The sequence below is a fragment of the Mytilus galloprovincialis genome, chromosome 2, assembly GCF_965363235.1.
Source record: "Mytilus galloprovincialis chromosome 2, xbMytGall1.hap1.1, whole genome shotgun sequence".
NCBI lineage: Eukaryota > Metazoa > Mollusca > Bivalvia > Mytilida > Mytilidae > Mytilus > Mytilus galloprovincialis.
This window is the reverse complement of record NC_134839.1, coordinates 28,047,583-28,064,351: the sequence shown is the minus strand read 5'-3', so window position 1 is coordinate 28,064,351 and position 16,769 is coordinate 28,047,583. Positions and strand designations below refer to the sequence as shown.

Below are 16,769 nucleotides of genomic sequence, written 5' to 3'. Positions count from 1 at the left end.
AACAGACAAAATGAAGATCTTAATGCTAATTTGATTTGTTTTAACGTCCTTCTTAATATCGTTGATTTATATAATATGCATTTATATAATGAAAAATGCTTGATGATGTTGTAGAAACTTATAAGACACGTTTTCTAATAAGTATATATGAAGTCACTGCAATTTCACTTTTTCATTTTTTGTTATGTTATTTCTGTGACGAAAAAGTGTAGTTGGTTAGTTGAACTCAAGTGTGTATTATTGTGGTTGTTTTGTGTTGTTGGGTGTCTTAGTTTCACTCGTACACGGACGACAAATGTCAAGTATACTCTTTAACAGGGTTACCCTTGAATCTACTGGTAGCGTGATTAATAGAATCCTGGTCACATAAATAAATAAATGTATCCTGGTGTAGTCTGAACGTAGTCTTGTAAGTGAACATAAACACGAAGTCGAATAAAAGTTCAATACTGTATTATCAAAATCACATTATACAAGTCTAATAAAATGTACATTTAACTTAAGGCTCAACAATAGGATTCTCCTTTCTATTATATACACGTTACTGTCCTCTCCTCTGGCACAGAAGAAGGCCATTTGTTGAGCCGAAATATTTGTCCACACGATTTATATATATAAACAAAAATGTACATGTACCCTGAGATAAATGAGAATAATAATAAAAAAACCAACAACTTATCATACCTTTTTGAAATATGAAAATAGCACTCCTGACTTGTTTTGAGTATTATGCGATTCGTAATAACACAACTAAAAGATATCATATTTTTTTTCATGGAACATAAAAAAATATTTTGGAATCCAAGACTTGATTCTTCAAAATGTTTAAACGTACGCTCAAAATTGGGCCAAGTTACACCAAGTGAATAACAAGGGTAACAGGGGTCCATATAAACAAAATTCATATCAACTTGAAAAATATGCCTGTTTTATAGAAAAATAATACTTATTTAAAATTCTTGACTAGATTAAGTATAATTCATGTACGTATAACAACGGAATGAATAAAAAAAAATGTAACAGTTAGATAAAATGCATGTTCCTTGAATAAACTTGAAATTAAAAATAGGACTTCGAGACACCATAAACTAAGAGTTTCGAGCTCCAAACGAAAGGTGTTTTTTTCATTGATTACTATTAAAAAATATATTTACAAACAAACAAACAAACAAAAATATTGTTAAAGGTTTATTCTGAATTTTACGCCTCTGCCTGTCTCCTATGTTGTTATTGAACATGAGCTGCAATTTCACCTTGGACTCCTTCAAAAAAAACTTTCCCAGTCTACGGCCCTATGGTCATGATGCAAAGAAGATGATAAAATTTGTTCCCTTCTTTCCGAAAGAAGATCCTCTCCCACATACCTCCTTGTTGTTTCCAAGGTGATGGAGACTGTTTTCATTTGTTTAATAGCTTCCTTGGTATTGCTCTATCAAGAAAATCATGATAAGAAATACTTCATCTTGAAGATCGTTTCAAATGCAAGATATATATTCCTTAATCAGGCGCTGCTGGAATGTTGGAGCATGAAATGGAAAGCTCACAATTTGGAAGGTGAAATCATCACTTTTGTAGTAAGGTTTTGTTCCCACCCCTGGCCAATTTCTGGATGATATCATGCAGACTTATCTGTATCTGTATCCTTTATTTCGATTTCTATGGAATAGATACATTCCAAATGTTCCCCTCGCCAAATTATTAATCATTAAGTGAGAGGGCATTATTCATGTAAAGGATATCAAAGTCTTCTGTTGAATTTTCCTAAGATGTTCCTATTTTAAATCTGCCTCGTACAATAAAGGGAAAAGTCAAAAAGAAGAGAAGCGCAGCTTTTTCTCATTGTAATAATGATTTTTTGTCCTGCAAACTTAACAAATATATCATCAATCTAGAACTCAAGTAACTTTATCTTTTCAGTATCAGAGAGTATTTCATGAATCGAAGTTTTATTTTGTAATATATAATTTTCCCTTTATATAACAGGATATTTATCTGTACATATCTACAGCTAGGTAGGGTGATTAATTGTAGCTGGGTTTTATTTACAAACAAAGAAAAATGTTTCAAGTTTTTCATGGTGTAACTTTGTGAAGATTCAATTCTTCAATTTATAACTGTTGATGTAAATGTCCTTTGGTTTTTGGAGTCTTTGTTTACTCCTTGGTTTTGATTGTTATTGTCTTGTTAAGCAAAAACTATTAGTTCCTGACTATTTTAGAGAATAATAAAAGATTGAAGTTTAAAGCTTTTAACGAAATTTCAAAACTTGTGCTATAAGAATACAAATAAAGAGTCCTTAACGGTATTAACCCCCATAACATACTGGAAATTATACATGCTTAATATTTCACAATGAGTTTGGAAAGTGTCGTCACAACAAGCAAACTGTATTTCAATCTTTTTAAAAACCTGATAAACATACGTATACTTTTAAAAAAAATAACGTTAACATGTGAATTTTGGTTATTCATGATAATATGCATCGTTCAACAAACAATAAAAAATGCTTAGACGGGAACAATACTAAATAAAAGAAAGAAAAAAAAAAGATCAATGTAAATAATTAATAGAAATATGGTTGCATTTATTTCACAAAAGTAGAGTCAAAAGATTCTATTTAAAAAAAAATGAAGAAATAGTATAATTGCAAATGAGACAATGCTGCATCAGAGACCAAATGACAAAGACGTTATGAAATATTTCTAACATTGTATGAATCAACAAATATATAGTTTGATTAGAATAGTAAATAAAACTGACCGATTACCATTAGCTATGTGCAGAGGGAATACAAAGTACAAGGTCCCAGTTTGACCTAAAATAACTATGTAGGATAGATGAGTCGAGAAGTGCTGATAACATTTCTTTAGCAAAGAAGTTATTTACTATTACCAATTAGAAGTTGTTATCCTTTTGAGATTAGGAAACTTTTATGCCCTAGTAACCTGCAAAACATGTCAATAACCTTGAAATGGAAAAATTACGATTCCATTTAAGAGTAAAGAGAATTCAAAACAAATCAAGATACACATTGACACAATCATAAAGCAATCAATTATATTGTACATATGTAAATGCAATTCCTGCAACCTATTGCATATCATTTGATTGTTTTTAAGTTCTATTTTTCCATTTCAATTTGCCAATAATATTCAAGAAGCAGCCAGAAATAAGTATTTAGATCTATATTTTTACTATCTTAATAATCAGCGAGTTTTCTGTAAAAAATATAAGTCGTATTGTCATGTGTTATTCAAATGAAAGTCTCGTGATAACATCTGTATATTTTGACCGCTAAATTTCTTTTTGTATTTTATTGCATTAGTGTGCTGTCTCGTTTTATACGTATGTATTTTGTTTCGGATTTATTTATACTAATTATTTATATCTGTGAAATGTCAATATTGTTGTGTCCTCACCTACTATCTATTGTCCTTATTTCGGATCAAAACTCATTCACATACCCAGTAATTCTCATGACTTATTTGACCATCTGTTGATTTAAGTAAATAATACCATACTCATTTATCTTAAGCATGTGACTTGCAATTATGATATTCAGAGTTCAAGGACGCTCATATCTATAATACTAAAATTACGAGGTCCAATTTGTCAGCCGTCATCCGGTAAAAACGACACAACAAAAAAATCAACTCTATATATAACTAATATAGGACAATGGTGTAGATTAAACATTACACCACTCCAGACCCTTTTGTTTTCCACATAATTAATATTGCCAATAATTAACAAGTTCCGGGTCTAATCCGATACCGATACCAATAGTATATTCACCTGTTAGCTATTACCTTATCTATACGTTCTGCATTTGACAGGCGCACCACCAAACGGTGTATTAAGGATTTTGCTATATACAACGGTCACAATCCAAGCGCTGACACTACTAAATTCAATCATTGTCAAATTGTTCCCTATTGTAGCTTTATTCAGCAATCAGCAAGACTTTCTAAGATAACTAATATAGGACAATGCTGTTGATTAAAAAATACCCCATTTCTGGATAGCCTGGACCTTTTGTTTTCCAAATAATTAATATTTCCAATAATTGATAAGTTCCAGGTCGACGGGTTCAAACAGAAAGATTTGAAAGCAGAGAAAACTGTGTATCTTATAATCGACATGACTTTATCAGATGACAATACCAATTACTAAAATAAGGCTTAGGCATAGTTATATACTTTAATTCAGTCACGGACCCGCGATATCACGGGTGTGAACTTGTATTATATAAATATAGCAACATTATCAAACAAATCTGCTCATGAGATATGCAAAATATAAAAAACGAACGTATCTTATTAGTCATGATAATAACGTTTATTAGTAGTAATTCATAAAAAGTAATATTTATTTTGTAAACAATTATAAAAGTTGACAAAAACTTTAAAGAATGACATGTTCATGAATACGACATATTATTTAGGAGAGGATATCATAATATTACGAAAGAAAGACCCCCACTGTCAATGACTGTTCTGACAAAAACAGGTAATTGTGATATGAAAAATGTGTATTGATACTATGAAGATAATAATTAGATTCATTTAAAATTAATATAGTCTCTATCTTTGATAGGCTCAAAACAATTAGGATGAACTAGTTCTGAAGCATTTTTACAATGACGAAAATATAATTACCTGAAAAATTAAAAAAATTGCACAAACCATTTTTTTTTTTACAAATTTTATAATTTTAGGCTAGTAGTTTGACTTCTAAGTTTAAAATAATTCGATTTTTGAAATCGATTTAAGGGTTTCTACCTCAGGAACAGATCACCTCAGCTGTTTTTGGCAAAACGTGTAGGAATTTGTGGTCCTCAATGTTCTTCAACTTGGTACTTTATTTGGCCTTTTTAACTTTTTAGGATTCAAGCGTCACTGATGAGTATTTTATAGACGAAACGCACATCTGTCGTAAAAACAAAATTTCAATCCTGGTATCTATGATGAGTTTATTTACAACCAATGGGTCGATGCCACGGCTGGTGTAGTTTTTATCCCCCCCCCCCCCCCCCGCGGCTATCACTAGCCCAGTAGTCAGCACTTCTGTTTTGTCATTTTGTCATTAATTAATATGGTCATAGGTATACAATAACTGTTTACAAACTTTAAATTTTTGAAATACTCAGGGTTTTCTACCTCAGGAACAGTTTACCTTGGCTGTATTTGGCAAAACTTTTAGGAATGGTTGGTTCTCAATTCTCTTCAACTTCGTACTATACTTGGCTTTTTTAACTTTTTTTTATTCAAACGTCACTGATTAGTCTTTTGAATACGAAATGCTAGTCTGGCGTTAATACAAAATTCCAATCCTGGTATCTATGACGAGTTTATTTATTGTGTTCTGGATCGTGTCCTTTCTTGTAAATCTTTGCTTTTTTTAAGGACAGTTGTTGTAACTGTTGTGTGTTCATATATAGGAATGCAAAGTTTATTTTCAATCTGAGAGGTGGCTGAGGAATTTAAGTAGTTCATCTGTAGTGATCCCAAGCCTGTTAACTCCAAGGTTGTGAGTTCGCAACCTACTCGTCGCTAGGGTCCAACTATGATCCAAAAACACAAAGTATTTTTTAGTTTTTCTACCGAAGGTTGGTGGTTGTATCCAAGTACTATGGCTTTCTCTATTAATGAAAATTAGCAGCTAGGATTTGATAAATAAACTCATCATAGATACCAGGACTAAATTTAGTAGTACATACGCCAGACGCGTGTTTCGTCTGCAAAATAAATGCGTTAAAGTTGTGTTAAACGTCAACAAACATAAAATCAATCAATCTGACTTCAACCTGTATCATGTTATTATCGTAAATAAAAAAGTTCAAATTTGCAAATGTAACCAGCAGTTTGTAAACATAATTACAGCATGATAAAACTGTTAAAAAGATAGGTTATCTATATAACAGACAAGTTATCAGTGCGTTTGTTTGAGAATATATTTGCATAGCACGTACACATTTCAATTTAAAAGATACTTACCTTTAAATCGTATACTGATCTTTTGGTATTACATGGCTCTATTATACCGCTCCAAAACTAGAAAAACAAGTAAGTTTCCATATATCATTAATCGAATTAATGTTAATACTGCTACAATCAAAGCGACTTTATTTATTTTTACAATCCTAGTGACAAAAATACATCAATAATTAAAGTACATATTATTTACAGATTTGAGAAAGTACAGAAACAAATTTATAACTAAATTACTAAAATATGTTAATATAAAAGCAAACACTTCTTCTTTAAAATGATAGACGTAATAAAGGCTACTTCTTTTTTTGAAAGCTATATAATGTTATTTCCACAGCCAGTAAAAACTGGTTATTTCGATGTGCGTAAAATTTTCATTCACCTTGTGTTCCATTCACCTATAATGATAGTAATAATAATTATATTATTGATAATGAAAATAGCATAAGAAAATAAAACAAAATTAGTCCAACTGTCCGATCGACCTTTAAAGGAAATGACATTTATAAAAGTAGAAGGAAAAGGAAAAAATAAATAAATAATATTTAAATTGTAAACAAGAAATTGTGTACACGGATAAGTGATAAAACATAACAAATATATATATGACAATATAGACATGTACATGCAATATAAAGTCATTTATAGCCATTAAAAAAATACTAAAATATGATAAAAGAAATCATATCAAATGTGTCTATATTGTCGCCGATCAATCATCGTTTTTATACTAGGCGTTCTATGATACCAAGGCACTCATTTTAGATTGTTTTACATTTGTACTAACTTATACAAATCAATACAAGTACTTTAGATTAAGAAAGAATGTGACATTTTCGACAGATGTTTAAATCAATTGATGTTTTAATTGAGTATCATTAGAAAATATACATAGAATGAACTGAAAATTTCTAATTAAAATAACAACTCTTTTCAGATTATTTGTTTGCTATATAATGGCACCAGTTTTTCCCAAAAAAAATATGAAATTCTTAAAAGAATTCAAAAATTCTAGTATTTGTACAAAATGAAAACAATTATTAATTCTGTATTTATTTTCACGTTTCAACACCAAGAAAATATGTGTCATAATTTTAAACTGCTGCAAGCTATTGATTTTCTATTGGAAACAACCAGCTATTGGAACTTTAAAGGGGCCTTAACATCGAGCTCTAAAATAAATATTTTTTTTATTGTTCAATCTTAAATAAGTTATTAAAAGTCCCAAAGCTTTCATTTGATACCAAAACTACCCAAATGTGTTTTACTTATTGACATAGAAACAATTATGCGTAGGAAATATGTACTACTTTCTTGTTTGTTCTTTCCGACCAGGCCCGAGCTAGTGGTTCTTTTCCTTCAGAGGTTATCTTGATGATTTGTTCAACGACATCTAGACATAAATACACATGAAATGGTGATACATGTAACCGGGGCGACTTATTGTTAATACAATTTTATACTTTTTTTTAAATCATATACATGTTTTAGTGTGTTATAAATTAATATGAAAATTTGAGTCAAATTTTTAACTTGAATTTGACAGCTTGTTCACTTTGAATAGTTCCTTTCTCATTTTTAGACTAGCTTCAATTGGTGTTTTCCCATAATTCTAGAATGCAATCCATAATAACAGTTTGAAATAGTTTCCAAATATTTCAGCTTTAATGAGAGAACATTTGTTCTTGGATGTCGAGTATATGTACATGTTGCAATTTTTAATTTTTTGTTTTGTTTTGTTATTTCCTTATTTCATTTTTTTAAGACTTTGTCATAATTTTTTTTCATTTCTTTGTATTTGTTTAGTTATTGCTAAACTTTGGATTGTTTTGTATTTTAATGACTTTTGTTTATCAAATTTGAATTGACTACAAATATTTTAGTACATAAGAGTTGAAGCTGTCTTTTTTGCAGATGGTGGCGTTTCAAGGAACTGTATGAGCTGCCCCGATTGGCTGTTCTTATAACAATAATCAATAAGCTTGTTGTGGTTAATCAGTTATGGTAACAACTTCCAAAGTATTAAATAAAGGGTTTTATCTGTTATTTGTTTGTATCAATCAATTCACGAAATATTTTGGACTTCTTCAGTCTTTTACGATTTTTACTAGAATTATGGAAAATATTGTTTTATTATCAAGGGATATGTCATAGATAAGTTCATTTAACTGGTGGCTTCAATCAATGTAATGCATTTTTTGTTGTATATTTTATTCATATCCAGAATATATAATATGACTAAACAATAAAATTAACGGTAACAATTTTTTGCACCAGATGCACATTTCGACAATACATGTCTCTTCAGTGAGGCTCGTGGCCAAAATATTTGAAATCCAAAGCTTATATAAAAAATGAAGAGCTATAATCCAAAAGGTCCAAAAAGCACAAACAACTGATATATAAGATATTTATGCTTGTCCTTGACCTTTGTCTTTGTGCTAGGTACACCGCCCATACACATATTGTATGACCGGACAGTAAAGATAGTACAAATAGCAAGAAACATATAGCAACAGAAAGAACACAAACAAGCTAACTGACCAATAAGGAAATTTAGTTAAAAATCTTTTAAAAGCTTGATAGCTCTGATTTTTTATACGAATGTAGATTTTGTGTTGGTCCACCGGATCTTTAACACTTGTAGATGGTTTTTGACAAACACATATTTGCAAACCGAATCACTGAAGATATACTAATTATAGGAATGCACATGATGTACAGTAAATAAAGACAACAGTGGTGTACCACTGTTAATATATATAACGCAGTAAAATAGGTACCGTTGATGTAATTGTTTCTTTTACTTAAATATCATGTTTTCACCCTTGATGTATATAAAAAAACTATGAGCGGGAAAAGATACCAAAGGGATATATTCAAACTTATTAGTCGAAAAATCTCTGATGTAGCAAAAGACCGAAAAAAAGACGAAAAGACAAACAGTACACAAAACAAAAGAAAGAAAACTAAGACAGAGCAAAGAAGGTTTTCACCAAACGCTCTCTTGTCAATTGCTTATTAGTGGCATATACTCACACATACACAACATGGGTCTATATTGTATCTGTTCACATAAATCCACATCTCTATTTTGTTCTAACGTTTTTGAGTACTAAGTATATACAATGTTCGAGGCCATTCAAATCCTTTATTGTAAATCCTTGTGCTTTTAGGCATAAAGGTTCAGAACTACTATTGATCATGGAAACATTTCTTTTTACAAAAATTAATGTAAATGGCAGAATTTTGTCAACAAAAACAAAATTTAATGTGGCTATCGCAGTTTGTATTCACATAAAAAAAATCATAAGAAATGAATTTTATATCTTATTTTAAATTTAAAATAAATGACCTTATTGTCGTTGGTAGATTCAATGGAACGTTCTCTTGTATAACTGCCTAAGGTGTTTTCATGCATGACTTCTATAAGTTGATATTGGCTTTGAACTAGGTGTTCCCTTCGAGTTTTTATTAGTTTTGTGTATCGATCTATTGATGTAAGCCCTTATCAACATATTTTTTTTGAAATTATGTTGTTCTGTTACTTTTATAATACCTTTCCAGCTGGTTAAGTTGGTGCCAGCAAACGTGTTTAAACCCGTCATATTTTGTGGCAGTCCGAAGTCATGAGCAGTAATTCAGTGATTGCTGTTTGCTAGTATACATCGGCATCAAATTAGTTTTTTCTTTAATTTGTTTGTAAATAAACCCCATTGTTAGTTGACTAAGTTGTAGCTTTAACGTTTGTTATTTAAGAATAGTTTGCTATGCAATAGGTATATTGGTCATTGTTGAAGGCCATACATTGATCAGTAGACGTTAACTTCCACGTTATTAAACGATAAAAAAAAATCAAAACACTGATTAACAGGTTTTTGACTTAGGACAGGCACATACACAATGTGACACGGTTGACATATATTTTAGAGCCCTATTATCCCCTTACCAGCACAGTGGTGTAGAGTCACACAAAAAACAAAAAGCAATATTAAAACAACGCAAATTATTAATTGGGTTCACACTAACATGTAGGTCTAATTATATGATATGCTAACAACCGATCATTCTTTTTTAATATTTCAATGATAATAAATTAGATGAAATTAATGACAATATGTTAATTAACCCATTAATGATGATGTGTTTGACATTTATATCTTTCGTATTATAGATTCCTGTGAAAAAAGTGTCAGTGGATGATTAGAGCTACCGGTTTGTTTTATGAAAACTGTTTTCAACAATTACAATAAGTCTACAAGTAATAACCGGAAACACCAGTGAAGGATAGCAATATGGCGCGAGGTAATTAAGTAAAATAAAAATCATATATCAAAAATATATTTTTTAAACCTGATTTGGAAGAAATTGTTTCAAATATAAGGCAACAATAGTTTACCTATGTTTGAAATTAGTACATAAAATTCAGAATGGGAATGGGGGAATCTGTCAAAAAGACAACAACCCGAGCAAAGAGCAGACAATAGCCGAAGGCCATCAATTTGTTTTTTTCAACGCAGTGAGAAAATCCCGTACACGAAGTGGTCCTCAGCTGGCCCCTAAAAAATGTGTACTAGTTCAGTATATATGGACGTCACAATAAAATCGAAAACATATAAATGAACTAAAATTAAAAAAACAAAAAGGACTAACAAAGGTCAGAGGCTTATGCCTTGGGACAGGCGCAAAACTGCGGTGGGGTTAAACATGTTTTAAAAAATATCTCAACCCTCCCCCTATACCTCTAGCCAATGTGGAATTAAGAAACACCCAACAATACTCATAGTAAAACTCAGTTTAAAAGAAGTTCGAGTTCCATGTCAGAACAGGTAACAAAACAAACTAAGCAAAGTAATAATGATACATAGATTAACAAAGGACTATTAGCAGTTACTGACATATCAGCTCCAGACCTCAATTAAACTAATTGAAAGATTATGTCATCCTTATATTAAAATCAAGAACAATCCCTTCATTCAGAGATTAAGTATCATACCATCATAACATATATGAGAAAAACATAACCCATATCATGCCAAGAACTTGTTTAAAAATAAATGTTTCAATTCCGATTCAAAGACCCTATCAGTGAATTAATATTAAAACCAAAATATGTAATCCTTAATTACAGTATACAACTATATGTATTTCTAATTTGAAAATACAAATAAAGAGAGAGAAAAAAACCCGGCAATCTCTTTATCTCCAAAGATAACCAGCAGGTTTGCCTTGTAGCATAAATTTCGGTCATCCTCATATTTATTCTATTTTTCAAATGTTTGGTTTCCTATACTTTTTTTTGACAACCAAATATAGTCGTTTTCAAAATTATGACCAAATACCAGTATGAAATTACCGAAAGTATGTCTTTTTAAAGCGGGACTTCAGTAGATTTGATATGGATTATGATAACTGAGTATTGATATCTTGTAAATGTTGTAAAGATGTTTAACTATTTCGTACGTCCAAAGCATTTTTGTGCATTAACCTTCATAAAGAACGCTCAAAATTAAAGAAATAAATGTAAGCGCTGTCGGTAGTCGTATAGGATAGTTTGGGTTGTGAAATGGCTAACATATACTTTAACGCAAATTTTTAGATTATAACAAATTGTGTTCCGTCATCGGCATTTGAACTTTTAATTATGAGAACAGTGTTTCTACTCGTGTACTGTCTCACCCTAACCCTTACCCTTTGCATCTCCACACACTACTTTATATAAAATATAGCCTTTATAAGTCGAATGTTACATTTCCTTTTTGGCTACATCTAGGATTGCAACGCAGTGCATGCTATGTATCATTGTTTCAGGTGGCGAATTTCATGCACATGCGCTCGTTAAGGATAATAACAATAGTAACCTTGAATTCACAAACATATATTTTATTTCAATCGTCTAAATATGTGACCACTATGCGACAGATATTCTCCATAGGATAATCTATAGAGTTTAACAAATCAAACACCACAATTTATTTAAACATTGCCTAAATAAAGGCAACAGTAGTAAACCGCAGTTCAATAGTCATGAGCCTATAGTCGAAAACAAATCCAGGTCACAAACAAAACCAAGGGAAACACATTAATTATTAGAGGAAAACAACGGAACGACAGAAACACTGAATTGCAGAAAAAAACCGCCATCTAAAAATACAAGTGTCATAAGACAAGTTGATAGCTACTGATTAATGTTGATGAATTACTAAAAACAACTGATCTTGTAACTAATTATAGATTAATTAGGGTTGTCTTCTCATTATGATATGGTGTGTGTATAATTACCAGACTTATTTAGCCATTCTATATCAAAAACATATCAAAAACACTCTTAAAATAGATATACATGTAAGAAGATGTAATATGAATGCCAAAGAGACAATCCTCAATACAAAGCACAATTAAAATTTGCCCCTGCATACAAATTTACCATTTTCTATTTCCTGACTTTAGTTCAAGCAATCTTTAATAAATCAACGCAACACAATTAGTGAAGTGACACTTGTCTGAAGTATGGAAACTCGTTAGTAGATTACAGGATACAAACACTGAACAATGATTAGAGATCGTGACTTTACATTCGACGTTGGTTTGAGGAACATACTTCGATTAATGATCGGGTGTCAATATGAGTCTAACAAATATACTCACGCTGAAAAAAAATCATATAACTAAATATTGCATATTTTGGTATTAATATTGATTCACTAATAGGGTTTTTGCATCGGAAATAAACACATTTATTCTAAAACAAGTTGTTGGCATAGTACAGGTTATGTTCTTCTCATACATTTTATGATGGCACTAAACACATAAAGGGATGGATTGTACTAGAATTTCATATGATGAAGACATAATCAGTTTAATTGAGGTCTGGAGCTGGCATGTTAGTTACTACTAGGAGTTCTTTGTTCATTTATGTATCATTGTCATTCTGCTTTATTTCTTTTGTTAACTATTTTGTTAACTATTCTGACATCTGATTCCGACTTCTTTTAAAATGTGTTTTACTGTGTGTAATGCTATGTGTTTCTTTATTCTACATTGGCTCGACGGATAGGAGAGGGTTTAGATCGCACACAACATGTTAAACCTCGCCTCATATCTGCGCCTGTCCCACGTCAGGAGCCTCTGGGCTTTGTTAGTCTTGTATGTTTTAATTTTTGGTTCATTTGTATGTTTTGGACTTAGTGTGACGTTCAGTTGCACTGAACTAGTACACAATTTTATTTTGAGGCCAGCTGAGGCACACCTCCGGGTGCAGGATTTTCTCGCTGCGTTGAAGACTCGTTGGTGGCCTTCAGCTGTTGTCTACTCGTTGGTCGGGTTGTTGTGTCTATGACTTATTCCTCCATTTCCATATTATTTTGATAAAACAGAAAATTGAATTGAAAGTAAGGAATAATACAATACAAGTAAATAAATAAAGTAAAATTAAATAAAAAAATAGTGAAAAAGTCACTGAACTAAAAAAATAGATACATTATAGAAATAAGAGAATTGATATAACGTTTTTGAAAGAGATCATGCTTAATCCGTTGTTTAATAGTTTTTGATTTATCAATGTCTATGGACTTTTCCTTTTTGAATTTGCATTGTAGTTTGGTACTTTTGTTATTTTGTTTTCAAACATTATTTAAAAACGAAAAATACTCGAAGTATAAGAAATACACATCGTGTATTTTCAACGAATTATCAACCAATAGCAGATAAAACATCACAATGCAGTCTGCATGCAGAGGAACAAATTATCACACCATGGCATACTTAATGTTTCCAGGATTTATCATAAATCTGGCTTTTCCTTGTGTGGTTTTGTGTAACATCTTTTCCTTCCCTTGAACTTTTCAAGTAAAGATTTTTAACGATAATCATTTCTTCAATGTCACTAATTTCTGAATTGAATTAAGGCATTAACAAACACGCATATTGGAAAAGCCGTGTAAATATTTTTAATAGTGTGACAACTTGAAACAAATTTCATGTCTAGCCCTCGTGCAATCTTTGATATTTCAATGACAATTATGATAACAAGCATGTTGTGCACTTTTTTCAACTAACATTATTTATCTGCCAATGAAATTTGTTTAATTTCATACATTTAACATGAATCCATAAATTTCAATTATTAATTGTTATTGATAGTGTTGAATATTAATACATATTTGAATTTATAATTTTGGTTTGTGACGTCAGTCCGTTTTTCTCACATCTAAGTATTTAAGTATAAATTGTATATAAAATTGTCAATTGGTATTTAATTATTGTCATATTCATTTCATTGATATTATTATTTAAAAATCAAATGAATAATTGATTACTACAATGAAATTTAGGAATTTCATTCTTTCAACAAAAGATAAACATTGTACAGGTAGGACAATTACTATCAATAATTGTTACTGTGTATGGTATTATTTAATTTTTTGTAAAGCTTATAAGCAAACACAAAAATGCAATCCGCACAAAACTTCAAAAAGTGGTAGATTGATTCCGAAAATTAATGCACATATAAAATTTAAACACTATATTTTTTCTGATAATTATTTATTCATAGCTATAGAAATTTAATTAATTTCGATTCAAAAAATTGACCAGGACAACAAGAAGCATAGCTTGCAAAATTTACATATTGATATAATGTATAACAATGTTGTGATTTAAAAAAAATAGATTTTGTCATTAATACACAGTCATGGTCACATATATATATATATATAAAAAAAAGAGTGTATCTGTTCCTATCTGAATAAAAATTTGAACTAGACACATATTAGTAAAGAATGTCGGTACATACATTTACAATTGTATCCAGATTAAATAGTCAAATAATGCCTTTACATAAAACATATTGTATCATAAATTCTAGAGAAAAAAATCTATATTCTTACAACTTCATTCCAGGTCCAAGTAAAACAAAGAAACCATCATCACCAGTACTTATCAGTCGCCAACGAAGGGTCTCTTTTAATATAGGTGGGTTTGATAATCCAGGACTTAGTATCATGACAGAAGATATCGACAGTGAAGAAGACAGTGGGTACGGAGAACTATTCACTAATTTAGGACATCTGAAACACAAGGATAGTATTGTATCATGTGGATCCTTCGAACGCGAAGATTTTTTAAGTTTACTTAAAAAAGAGGACACTATTTCCATTATATCAAGAGAAGATCAGGGTCTTCGAAAAATCAGAACTTTCTCTTTACTAGACGAATATGAGCAAGCTGACAATAGGTTTAAAGCTTACTTATATAATAGATTTGGAAGTACGGGTTCAGAACAAGGCCAACTACGTAATGGAACAGGAATATATCACATTTACAATGGGACCGTTATTGTAACTGACGTTCTTAATAGCAGTCTGCTGGTCTATAGCGGTAGCGGTCGTTTGGTCAAAACTATCCAAGTAGGCAAACGGTCAGAACCATGGACTGCTGCAGCGACACCAAGTGGGGCTTTTGCAGTTACGTTAAGCAGAGAAAAGTGTATTTCCGTTATGTCTTGCGCTGGAATTGAAAAATTAAGATTTGGGGAAGATGTACTAGAGTATCCAAGTGGTGTAATCGTAGATAGGAGAAACAGATATATAGTTTCCGATATTAAACAAAATAAAATCCATATCTTTTCCGATAAAGGTGAACTTATCAGGACAATACCAGAAGACGATGAAAGTAGCTTTTCTCTAAAATCCCCTCGCCATGTCACATTGTCACATTCTGGTAACATTGTTGTGTCAGATTCAGGGCATCACTGCATAAGACTATTTGATAGGCATGGAGATCACATTAAATCCTTTGGAAAATATGGAAGCGATGACGGAGAACTTAAATTTCCGCATGGTGTATGCACAGACCATGAAGACAATATAATTGTAGCAGACTATTACAATAATAGGGTATCTATGTTCTCTAGTGAGGGCAAATTTGTGCAACACATTGTTACGGCACACATGGGCATAAAAAGACCTCAGGCAGTGACAATCCGATTTTTTCAAAACAATTACATACTATTTGTTACATATGGTGATTCGAAAGCAAACAAAGTAGTAGCATATAGAATCGTTGATTCAGAAAACGAACACATACATAGTACGACAGCCAGTGTTTAATCCGACATTTATTTATTATTTATAGATTATATATTTATTTAATTCGATTCTGTGAATCCAAAAACATAAAATGAATGGCTCAATGTATTATTATTAAAGTCCCAAATGAGTATAACATGAATTATGTAAAATATTTTATTATCAAGCATGTGTAATAACATTGACCAATTTAATTGTGTCAAAGAAATGCATTACCAATTTGACCAATCTTATTGCGGTCATGCTGATGGTAGAAATAATAACCAGTTTTCTATAATATTCATATTTGTTAAAATTAATGTTGAATTACAATAATTTGTAAATTGCAAAACATGTAGAAGAGGGATCTTCCCTGATTAAGTTTTATAATGGAAATTTATATAAAAGAAGTACAATTATGCAGATTTATGCAACAAAGAATCTTTATTTTTGCCTTTATTTGTACTCTTCATTCCCTAGGTCAAATAGGAAAGGTTAAGAATTTGATCTCAAAATTGAGAATGGAAACGATAAATGTGTGAAAGAGACATCAGCCCGATCAAAGATCAGAAAATAGCACAAGGCCACCGATTGTTCCTCATCATAGCGAGAATATCCAGCACCACGAGGCGGGCTTCAACTGTACCTTTAACAAAAATGTGAACTAGCTCATAAAAAATGACGTAAACTATGAAACATATAAGCATACATA

At 31.0% G+C, this 16,769-nt stretch overlaps 1 long non-coding RNA gene across 1 annotated transcript; it reads left to right on the top strand.

Moving 5' to 3' along the window:
- Nucleotides 1-5,937: 5,937 nt before the first annotated feature.
- On the top strand, nucleotides 5,938-16,220 carry LOC143063298 (uncharacterized). The gene is made up of 3 exons (XR_012974988.1): nucleotides 5,938-6,065; nucleotides 10,165-10,295; nucleotides 14,892-16,220. It is a non-coding gene; the product is annotated as an uncharacterized LOC143063298 (long non-coding RNA).
- Nucleotides 16,221-16,769: the final 549 nt, after the last annotated feature.